The sequence below is a fragment of the Camponotus vicinus genome, unplaced genomic scaffold (genome assembly GCF_025532165.1).
Source record: "Camponotus vicinus isolate PSW18456_S1 unplaced genomic scaffold, iyCamVici1.0 SCAF_6, whole genome shotgun sequence".
Lineage (NCBI taxonomy): Eukaryota > Metazoa > Arthropoda > Insecta > Hymenoptera > Formicidae > Camponotus > Camponotus vicinus.
Genome location: NW_028141978.1, coordinates 13,982,836 through 13,993,245, shown reverse-complemented (window position 1 = coordinate 13,993,245; position 10,410 = coordinate 13,982,836). Strand labels below are relative to the sequence as shown.

At 29.3% G+C, this 10,410-nt stretch overlaps 1 pseudogene across 1 annotated transcript; it reads right to left on the bottom strand.

Moving 5' to 3' along the window:
• Nucleotides 1-221: 221 nt before the first annotated feature.
• LOC145973646 (dehydrogenase/reductase SDR family member 7-like) lies at nt 222-6,019 on the bottom strand (annotated as a pseudogene). Its single transcript, XR_014439527.1, has 8 exons — nt 5,906-6,019; nt 2,869-3,013; nt 1,991-2,143; nt 1,766-1,874; nt 1,343-1,582; nt 1,130-1,246; nt 765-931; nt 222-381 (listed from the first exon to the last, which is right to left on the bottom strand). The product of XR_014439527.1 is annotated as a dehydrogenase/reductase SDR family member 7-like (transcript).
• Between the last annotated feature and the right edge of the window lie 4,391 nt (nt 6,020-10,410).

Sequence of the window (10,410 nt, the reverse complement as noted above, 5' to 3'; positions counted from 1 at the left end):
ATATAAAGCAATCTAGCAATTAATTTGTAATATAATATTAAATAAATATAATGTTATATATGTACAAAACAGCAGATTGAAATATATATTTCTTTTTCTAAAATAAAGATATTATTATGAGTAATGTAATGCCATAAAAAATAGAAAATATAGAAATATTTAATATACAACCACAGGAAATATTTATATTAATATATTTTAAAATATATTGAATCATCTCATATGACATTAATTGTAAGAGAAACTTTAGCAAAATACATAGAATATGAAAATAAATACTAATTATCATTAGGCTGTTTTAAAAATGACAATTAATTCTGACTAGGAACCTTAGCATCCTGTAGTTTCATTAGATATTTTGGTCCTAGGGTCTTCAAGAACCTTTGTAAAAACATAAATTTTATGTATTATTAATAATTCATACAATTGTATTAAAATCGATCGAAAAATTCATTTGTTTTGTTCTCTTTTTTTCTATAGTTTTGTAACTGCAAACTCACTTTAAATAATCACTTTAATTGTAATATAATTATATTTATAATTTTTTGTGCTATGTATTTTAAATATATTCATATTCTGCTTCTTCAATTTTTTTTCATCTTACATAATACATGAGATTATCAATAAAATTTTAAACCAAGTTTTGTTTAGTAAATGGATAATCTAACAAAAATAAAATTTAAAAACTGAATGAATTTTTTGACCGATTTAATTATATAGTAGTAAGTAAGAGAATTATAAATGAAACGGAGATATATATGTACCATTTTCCAAAATTTGGGAAACAATAAAATATGTAGAGCAATCGCAACATAGACGGTTTGGCAATCCATACTTCGTCCATCTTATTCGCAATCGCTATGCCCATTAAAGTTGCGCAACGTTTTGCGCTTATTTTATTTTTGGCTATTTCCGTGTTTATACCGTATTTCTAAACAAACCAAATTACAGCAATTGATTAAATATGTGTATATATTATAATCAATTAACACGCAAAATACACAGAGTGTTTCACGAAACTCGAGAGAGAGTTTCACTAAAATACTCTCAGAAAAATGAGTGGAATTGTGGTTTATTTATTCACTCTTTTTGTTACTTTTTATTGAAATGTGTTTCATGTAATACATACTACACCAGATCTTTCTGTAAAACTTTCGGCCAGAAAATTCGTCTGTATCGGACCCGGACAAACGATTGTCACATCGATGTGCTTAGAATGTTCTAACATTAAGGATTTAAAATAACCCTGCGAATAATATAATATTACTACCTATTTCTCTTAAAGATTTTCGCAAAATTTTTCGTTCAACAAAATTGTCGTATACGGCTTAAAAGTACTTACATGTAACGCATGTTTAGTACCATTATAGGACCCTGACATAATTGTCGGAAAAAATCCCGCGGCACTAGAGTTGATGACAATTTGGCCATAGCCTGTTTGTAAAAAATACCTAACTGCTAATCTACTTAAAGATACAATGGACAATACATTCAATTCAAATATTTCTCTATCGACTGCTATTTGAATGTTTTCCCACTGTGCTCTTTGACTTCGACCAGCATTATTAACGAGTATATCCAACTGAAATGCATATCGTAGTAAGATTCTTTATCGATCAAATAAAAAATGATAAGTATTAAATAATAAATAATAAATAGTAAATAAATAATAAATATTAATATAATAAAAAATGACAAATATACATAAAAGATTTCATCGAATTGCGCAAATCAATGTGATCAATCGTAAATACGTGAAGCGTACTTTGCCAAATTTGTTGATTATACGTGTAGGAATGCTTTTTCGTGCGAGTCCAGATTAAGCACATCTAAAGGGTACACTTCCACATCATCGTCGTTCAAATATTTGTTTTCTGAAGAGAAGAGAGTGAAACGTTTATAAAAATCTCAGCATATTTTTATACAATTTAATATTTCAAATTATATGAAGAAAAATCGTTAATTTATTGGAAGGAATATGTCAATTTACCTTCCAGACATTTCTTCTTCACTTGTTCCAATTCAGCGACCCTCCGAGCGGACAAGATTAATTTGCAGCCAGCTTTAGCTAACACGTAGGCTAACTGTTCTCCAATACCGCTGGACGCACCTGTTATCCATACGACTTTGCCTTTCAAAGAAGCTGTGGCAACAAAATAAATCAATATAGATTTATTTATACATTTATACTTTATAAGTTCCTCTATTTTACACGATCCATATAAGTTATAACAGATTTTGCAGTACAGTTTTTTTTATATAAAAAAAATTTTTTTTAATATGTAATTATATTATAAAATATTATATACAGGGTGTCAGGAAATTTTTCGCAGTCCAGAAGTGTGAAGGTAGATTGGCTCAAATTAAGAAGGAAGGTCTTCTACTGTTTTGCGATATTTGCAATAATTAACGAAAAATTAATTAAAGAAGATCGGCCAATGCGCGTGGCTAGAAGTGCGTGGCGGTGAAGGCGGTCTCACTGTAACATAATGGCAGCGCGCGGCGAAGCGGTGATTGGGGAGGGGAGGAGCAATGAGTGTGTAGGCGCGCGGCGAAGGCTCTTCTCCTCGCGCATTGGCCGATCTTCTTTAATTAATTTTTCGTTAATTATTGCAAATATCGCAAAACAGTAGAAGACCTTCCTTCTAAATTTGAGCCAATCTACCTTCACACTGCTGGACTGCGAAAAATTTCCTGACACCCTGTATATAAAGAAAGCTCTGTCTGGAATTCTTCTGGCGCAATTATATAAATCGTATGCGCAAAAGGGCGTTCTTTATTTATTTCATCTAATTTATGGCACTCAAAGGAAAGTTTCTCGTTGCCTTTTAAACTCGTATAAATAACAATATAAATAAATGTACTTACATACAGGCTTGCCGAATATCTCCTTAAATCTGAGCAATAGATCGCAATCCAAAATAGAGGGAAAAAGTAGGTAAGAGAAATAGTATAGTAGAGTTGACAGACCAACAGTTGCGAGAAAAGCCATATTATTTGATTCGAAAAGTTTCTGCCAACAAACAAAGTGAAGTTAATGACCTTGACCTTGACATATGTTGTCAAGGTCACTGTCCTGAGTGACATTCAAAACGTTTTAGCCGTCGCTCGTCATTCATTAAAAAGTTATTAACAAAAGTTATTAACAAAAAAAGTTTTTTTTACGAATTATGTGTAATTTTTAGACACTTTAGACATTCAACTACAAATTACTCAAAAAAATTACTCAAAATCTGACGTGCTGGGGAAATTCTGCGGCCAGATTCGTTTTCAGCGTCACAAAATCTATCAGATTCACCTACTCTGCTTTTTGTAACTGAACCTCGCAGGCCTGTGTAATTAATCAGTTCTATGTAACGAACATAATGTAATGGAGTGGAAGGTTAAACACATGCGTGTTAAAATATGTATGTATAAGTGCACAAACAGATAATTAATGTGAAATAGTTTCAAATCATTTTCTACATATGTCATTTTTGTTCCTTTTTTTTTGAACAATATATATCATTAAATTTTTTTCTTTCTTAAATTTTTAATATTTATTATTTGTTTTCTTTTTTTATTGAGTATATATATATATATATATATATATATATATATATGTATGTATGTATATATTGTATGTATGCATTTATAAATTCAGACAACACACATCTCTAAAAGACGTCTTAAAAATGACTTCAAGTTTTATCATATTTTAGATATCTTTAAGATGTTTTTTGGCTTCCTTTTTATTAATGCTGTCTTATAATTCACATTTCTTATAATTCCTCAGGTGACATTTAAAAATTACGTCACTGTAATCAATAAGTGAAAGATACCGCGAAAATAAAAATCTCTCACATGAGATAATAATGCGAGTTAAAAATATATAAAGCTGCAGTTTCTTTCTATATTACAAAGTCCATATAAATGCCCAGTTCCAATTATTTCCGATCAAGCTAACGAAATTTACATTTCTCTCATCAATTGAGTTTATGATCAATTATGATCAAGTTTATTACGAAGTAAGTCGAAAATAGAAATTCCATGCAGATCGGCCATTGATGATTGCAATTTAGTATAAAATACAGGATGTGTTTATCAAACAAAAGAAAAAGTATTATAATAAATGATGAAATAGGAAATACAAAAAGTCAGACTTAAAAATATTGAATATATATCAAACGCAAATGATGTTCGAATAAAGTGAATAAATAAATTTAAGTGTTGTCTGGGAACGATATATATTCTATTATATCCAGAAATAATCAAACATAAAATGTAAATTAAAATAAGATTTCTTAAAAATTTACTAAAAATGTAATATAAAGATTATAATAATATAATCTTCAAGTGTTTGTAAAGAATATAAAGAATATGGTTTATTAAATATAGTATATTAAAGATGAAAAAAAATAATTTTATGCTAAATTATATTTGCGATTGTATGCTCTCTATTATGAAACAAACTGCGAAACAAACATACGTTGTGACATTATAAGTTATTTAAAATGTACAGAAAATTAAAATGAACAATACTTTTTATAATTTCTAACATTAAAATTAATAATTTTAGTCTCAAAAATATTTAAGTGCCACATTTCATCTAATAACACAGGCCCACAAAAAAAAAAGTACCCTGTGCTGGCGATCTGACTAGGCTAGTCTTATGTATTTTGGCCCGCTGAATTCGAATCTGACGTCAGAATTGCTCCATCACGTCACAGTTTTTTTTAAATCTCAAAACTAGACGAAAATTTCGTAAAAATCGACATTCTAGGGTAATAAGACTGCGCTTCTTGAAGAAAAAGTTACCGAAATCATATTTTAATGTATTTTCAGACATTATAAATCCAAATCCGACCTAGAATATAAACGTTGTGCTCAATTTTTTTTTGTGCTCATTTTTTTTTTCAGGTTGTAACACCTAAAATTTACTGCAAACAGATTCTATTTATCAAGATGCGAAGATATTAAGATAGGGTTTTACCTCCAGATAGCACAATCTTTTTTTTCATGTATCTCTAGCGCTTTAAAGACAAATTAATTTGAAAAGAGGTTTGTGACCTATATAAAGAAATTTCTGCATCTTATACGAACTCAACAGCTAGAAGCTGTAAGTTTCGAAAAAATTTTTCTCAAAATTTGGATTTGGAGAATATAAGATTAATTCTTTCCAATATAAGATTTATGAATGAACTAAAATCAAATACGGAATACGGAAGATTGCTACTTTTTCATGACAAATGTTAATGGAATCGATGGTATGATTGGTGTGACAAATCAGATTTGGATTTATAATGCCTGAAAATACATGGAAATATGATTTCGGTAACTTTTTCCTCAAGAAGCGCAGTCTTACTACCCTAGAATGTCGATTTTTACGAAATTTTCGTCTTTCTCTTTTGAGATTTAAAAAAAAATGTGACGTGATGGAGCAATTCTGACGTCAGATTCGAATTCAGCGGGCCAAAATACATAAGACTAGCCTAGTCAGATCGCCAGCACAGGGTACTTTTTTTTTGTGGGCCTGTGTAATTATCTAAAATATCTCTTACGAATATTTTGCATTATTTGTGTTTGTCAAAAAATGGAAAACGCTTTCATTTTTCTTGCTTATTAATTCCATAAATTCCATGTCTATAAATAACTTTGAATGTATTAAAACAATACTAAATTTATATATACATATTTGACTCGTATATATTTATACATGTATAGATTAGATGGATTGTAGATCATTAGTTATGATTATGTTATTTATATTGTAACATGCAAGCAGAAATTATTTCTATTTTCTGAATGTAATAGCGTCTTCTTATAAAATATTTTAGAGAATGATTCAAAATTACTCGGGCATAAATGTGAATTTTTTATAGTATTTTATTTAAGTAAAAGTAAAATTTGCTTTCTCTCGATTTACCTGTATGTATCTCTCTTCTCTAATATATATTACTCCCTTCTAATTAATGAAAAACCAATTCACTAAATGTGTTGAGGAGACACACGATGCAGTGCGTGGTCACTTCGTCGCAGACCTTAACGAGAATAAAAGTTTTACACATATCAGTGACGTGTCAATGCCATAGACGTATTATATAATACGTCTATGATTTTAAATGCACGTCATTCAGTCGTCAAAAATCGCAAAATATAAATTATCATGCATATATAAAATGTAATTAGCATGCAATACTCAGTCGGCGGGTTACTTATAAATATTTTTATCTTATAGATTAAGTATTTACAGATTAAAAATCTATATTTTTAAAATTGTTGTATAAAGGCCGATATATACTGGGTGTTAAAAAAGTCTGGACAAGTCTGGTCGAATATCTCGATAAGGAAGAGTTTTACTAGAAAGTGTTTCAGACAAAAGTTATATGGCTTCGAGGGGGACATAACATGGTACCATTGGTTTGACCTTGAAGAGTTATTTGAAGGCCACATGAAGGTCACCTTCAATTTCTTAAATGGAACCTACTCTTTTTCATTACATATTCTTATAGCTTATCTCGAGAGCTTTCCAAAACACTATAATTAAATTAGTTTTCATTAAGTACTTTCCGAGTTATGAGGCTTGAAATCATTTCTTAATTTTACATAAACCGTAAAATATCTTGTAAAATATTCATTTTTCGATTATCTTACCTTAATACTTTTCTGTACAAAATAATGAGAAGAATCAATTGGTGTAGAGAAAACACATAATTGTTTTTAAGAAAAAATATGAAATTGTTAATTGCAAATTACATATTTTTTAGCATAAGCTGTCATCCGTGTACGTTCGACGTTCGGTCATCTTCGGTTTACAGAGGAAGACGGATAGATTAGCTTCTGTCTCATTCTCTCCTGAGAGGTCTATTGTATCTTACCTATCTCTCTAAATACAATAGCTATGTGATCTTCGAAATCTCGATCTGGCGAGTTGGCGATGCAAGTTGCATCGTTGCAAGTATCGCAGCGATACTTATTATCACACATAATATTTTCCTATTGATTTTTTTTTTTATAAAAGTTTATATGTTGTTTAAAAAAGAGAATATAACATATACAAAAACAAATTTTACATATTTTTATCTAAATTTTTATCTAACATATTTTTATCTCAATTTTTATCTAAATTTTTCCACTCTTGGCCAATATGTACGCTTTTTTATTAAAAAAAATTTCTTTAAAAAAATAATTGTAATAAAATAATATTTAAATTTATTTTAATAGAATTGTATTTTGTTATTATTATTTTGTATTAATGTATGACGTACATCTTGTTGCTCAACGGAAACCGCGAGAAGGTGGTGGTCTCTTCCGTTAAAAAGGAAATGTAAAAAATTTAATAAATGAATAATAATAAAAATAAAATTAAAATAAAATAATAAAATAATGATAAATAATAAATAAAAATAAAAAATAAAATTATAATAAAATAATAAAATATAATCAATTTTCTAATTGATAAAAGATCAAAATATTATTTCACATTTCCTTACATACATATATATATATATATATATATATATATATATATATATATATATATATATGTATCTTTACACACTTATTTTTTAAGTGATGTATATAAAAATTTATTTTAAAATTATTTATCGCAGGAAGGGCCTGCTATGTCAGCATCCGCATGGACTTTTAAATTGTTTTTATTAGCGGCATATAATTTATCCGCCGACATAAGAGAAATGCTCTTCATTAATGAGCATTATTTAAAGCTGTTTCTCCTCTAGTTTTTAATGCGGACTTAAACATACAAATAGCATTAACGGAAACCGTTGAAAAGCTATTACGTATTTTCGTTTTTAAATTGTTCAAAAGAGAAAACATTCTCTCAGGATCGGCATTAGAATTCGGAAGCGTTCGAATAGTATTTATAATATTCGTTAAATTGGAATATTTAGGAACATTATTCGTGTGCCGACGTTGTAAAATTGCTTTCCACATATTGTCAAAATTTAATTTAGAAAAATTTTGTTTTTCTTCCTCTGTAAGGTCTGATGCTAATGCAATCCATTCTTTTTTTAAAGCATCTTCATCAAAACCGCCGAGAGTTTTAGCTACGAGAGAAACATCATCAAATGATGTTTGTCTATTATTATCGAATAAACTTACAGATGGTTGAAAAACTTGTAACTTTAATAAAAATTCATTATTTATAGGTAACCTTTTACAAATTTCTTCTGCAGCAGTCACATAAAATGTTAAACAGTTCTCTCGAACAATTTTAACTATGTTTATAATCTTTCAACGTTAATTCGTTCAGATATTCCTCACATTCTGATCCCAAAATAATTTCATTTATAACTTTTTGATTTTCTTTTAGTGAGAATATAATATTTGTAAAAAATGGTTTTAAATATTTTTCTTTTAAAAAATTTCGACAGATTTGGAAAAGAAAGTTTCTAGATTTTGGATGTAATAAATAAATCCTTGTTTCTAATGCTTGAAAGAATGCATTAAATGCATTAAAGAAATTTAAAACGTATTTTAAAAACAGGAAATAAGCTTTCATCTCTACGTTGTCCATCATAGACAATAGATATTCTCCAGAATTTGTTTTTTCACTTACAACCATTTCAGTAAGAAAGTATTTAATTGTATCCCAAGATTCAAGAAGCCTTTCGATGCATAAATAGTGCGAAAGCCAGCGTGTATCACATAATTTCAATATTTTGCGATTTGTTTCTTGGAAACACTCACAAAATTCACGAAAAATAGCCGTACGTTTGGGACTGCTATTTAAATATTTAGCAATTTTTGTAAGAAATTCATCGCAGAAATATGCAGGCATTTTAGAACAAGCAGCATGCGCTGCTAATGCGGAGGAATGACACGCGCATGAAAATGTTAATACATGTGGGCATATTTCTTCCAATTTTTTTTTAAACGATAAATTTCTCTTAAACGATAAATTTCCCCGATAAGTTTCCCTGTCATGACGGAAGCATTGTCGCATGACAAGGCAACAATATTTAAAAATGGTATCTGTAATTTCCACATTTCACTTTTAAATGCATTGAACAACTTTTCTGCGCTTGAATCTTTGGCATCAATATTTATTAATTTAACTAATTGCGAGCGAACATCTAATGTCCCCGGATCAACGTATCGGACAAAAAAAGTCATCCATTTATTATTAGTGAGATCAGATGTTTCATCGATAAATATCGAAAATTTTGTGTTTTGAATAACATTGACAACACGATTAGTCTCAATCGGGCATACAACGTTTGTAATAATATTTGTACATTTTGTTCAGCCCATACTCATACTATTCAACACATTAGGATCTTTTCCTATATGTTGGAAAAAATTAAGAATTTCTTTTGCCGTTTGATAAGGAATATTTTTCTCAGCAATTAATGCGACATATCTGATTTCCACTGATTTCTTACGCTCATCAAAAGATAAAAGTGATTCATTAATTTGTATATTTGAATCCTCATTCGAAACTCTTGTTTCAATATAATTTTTTTCTTTATTTATATGAACATTAGATTCTGCGTGACGATAGATTTGCGATAAACCGCCAGCGATAGATATATCACAAATCGAACAAAAAAATAAGCTTGCATCATGTGGCACTTCACGTAACCAACATTTAAATTGCTGAATTTCTAACCATTTTTGTTGAAATTTTGATTTACGCAATTTTTTTATTGGCGAATCAACATTATTATTATCAAAATAACTATAAGAAATTAGGCTCTGTATAAAATATGAACTTAAATTTAAACGGGCCATCAGAGCCAAACGCGGATGGTAGTGCGTAAGTTCAACGAGAATTAAGTTTTCGTTGAAACTTTATTTGTGTGCACAGGACACAAAATGAATAGCTCAGTGATAAGAGCAGTCGCCCGGCAAGCGAAAGACTCGGGTTCGATTCCCGATTCAGCGACTTTCGGCCCGATATTTTTCTCGCCTACAACACTACAGGGGGAGAAAGAGGGATAATTAAATAATTTCTCGAATTGAGAATTATTTTAAATTCGCTTAGTATCGTACCAAGAAAATTTTGTGCACACAAATAAAGTTTCAACGAAAACTTAATTCTCGTTGAACTTACGCACTACCATCCGCGTTTGGCTCTCATGGCCCGTTTAAATTTAAGTTTATATTATTATTATCAGTTAGCGTATTTACCTTAATATTATTTTTGTGACACGCAAAATCCGCATGTCTTGATAGTGTTGAATTGCACGAATAATTATTATTGCATATACTACAATAATAAAGACTATCGTCGGATAGTACTTTGCGTATCCAAGATTTATATCGATCATCACTAAGCCAAGCTTCTAAAAAATTTCGCTTACATTTTTTAGTTAATTGATCACACATTTTGATTATCTATTCTTAACTTAATTTACTTTCTCGTCGGCACAATATCACCAATCTTTTATCGATTGCTTTGAACTA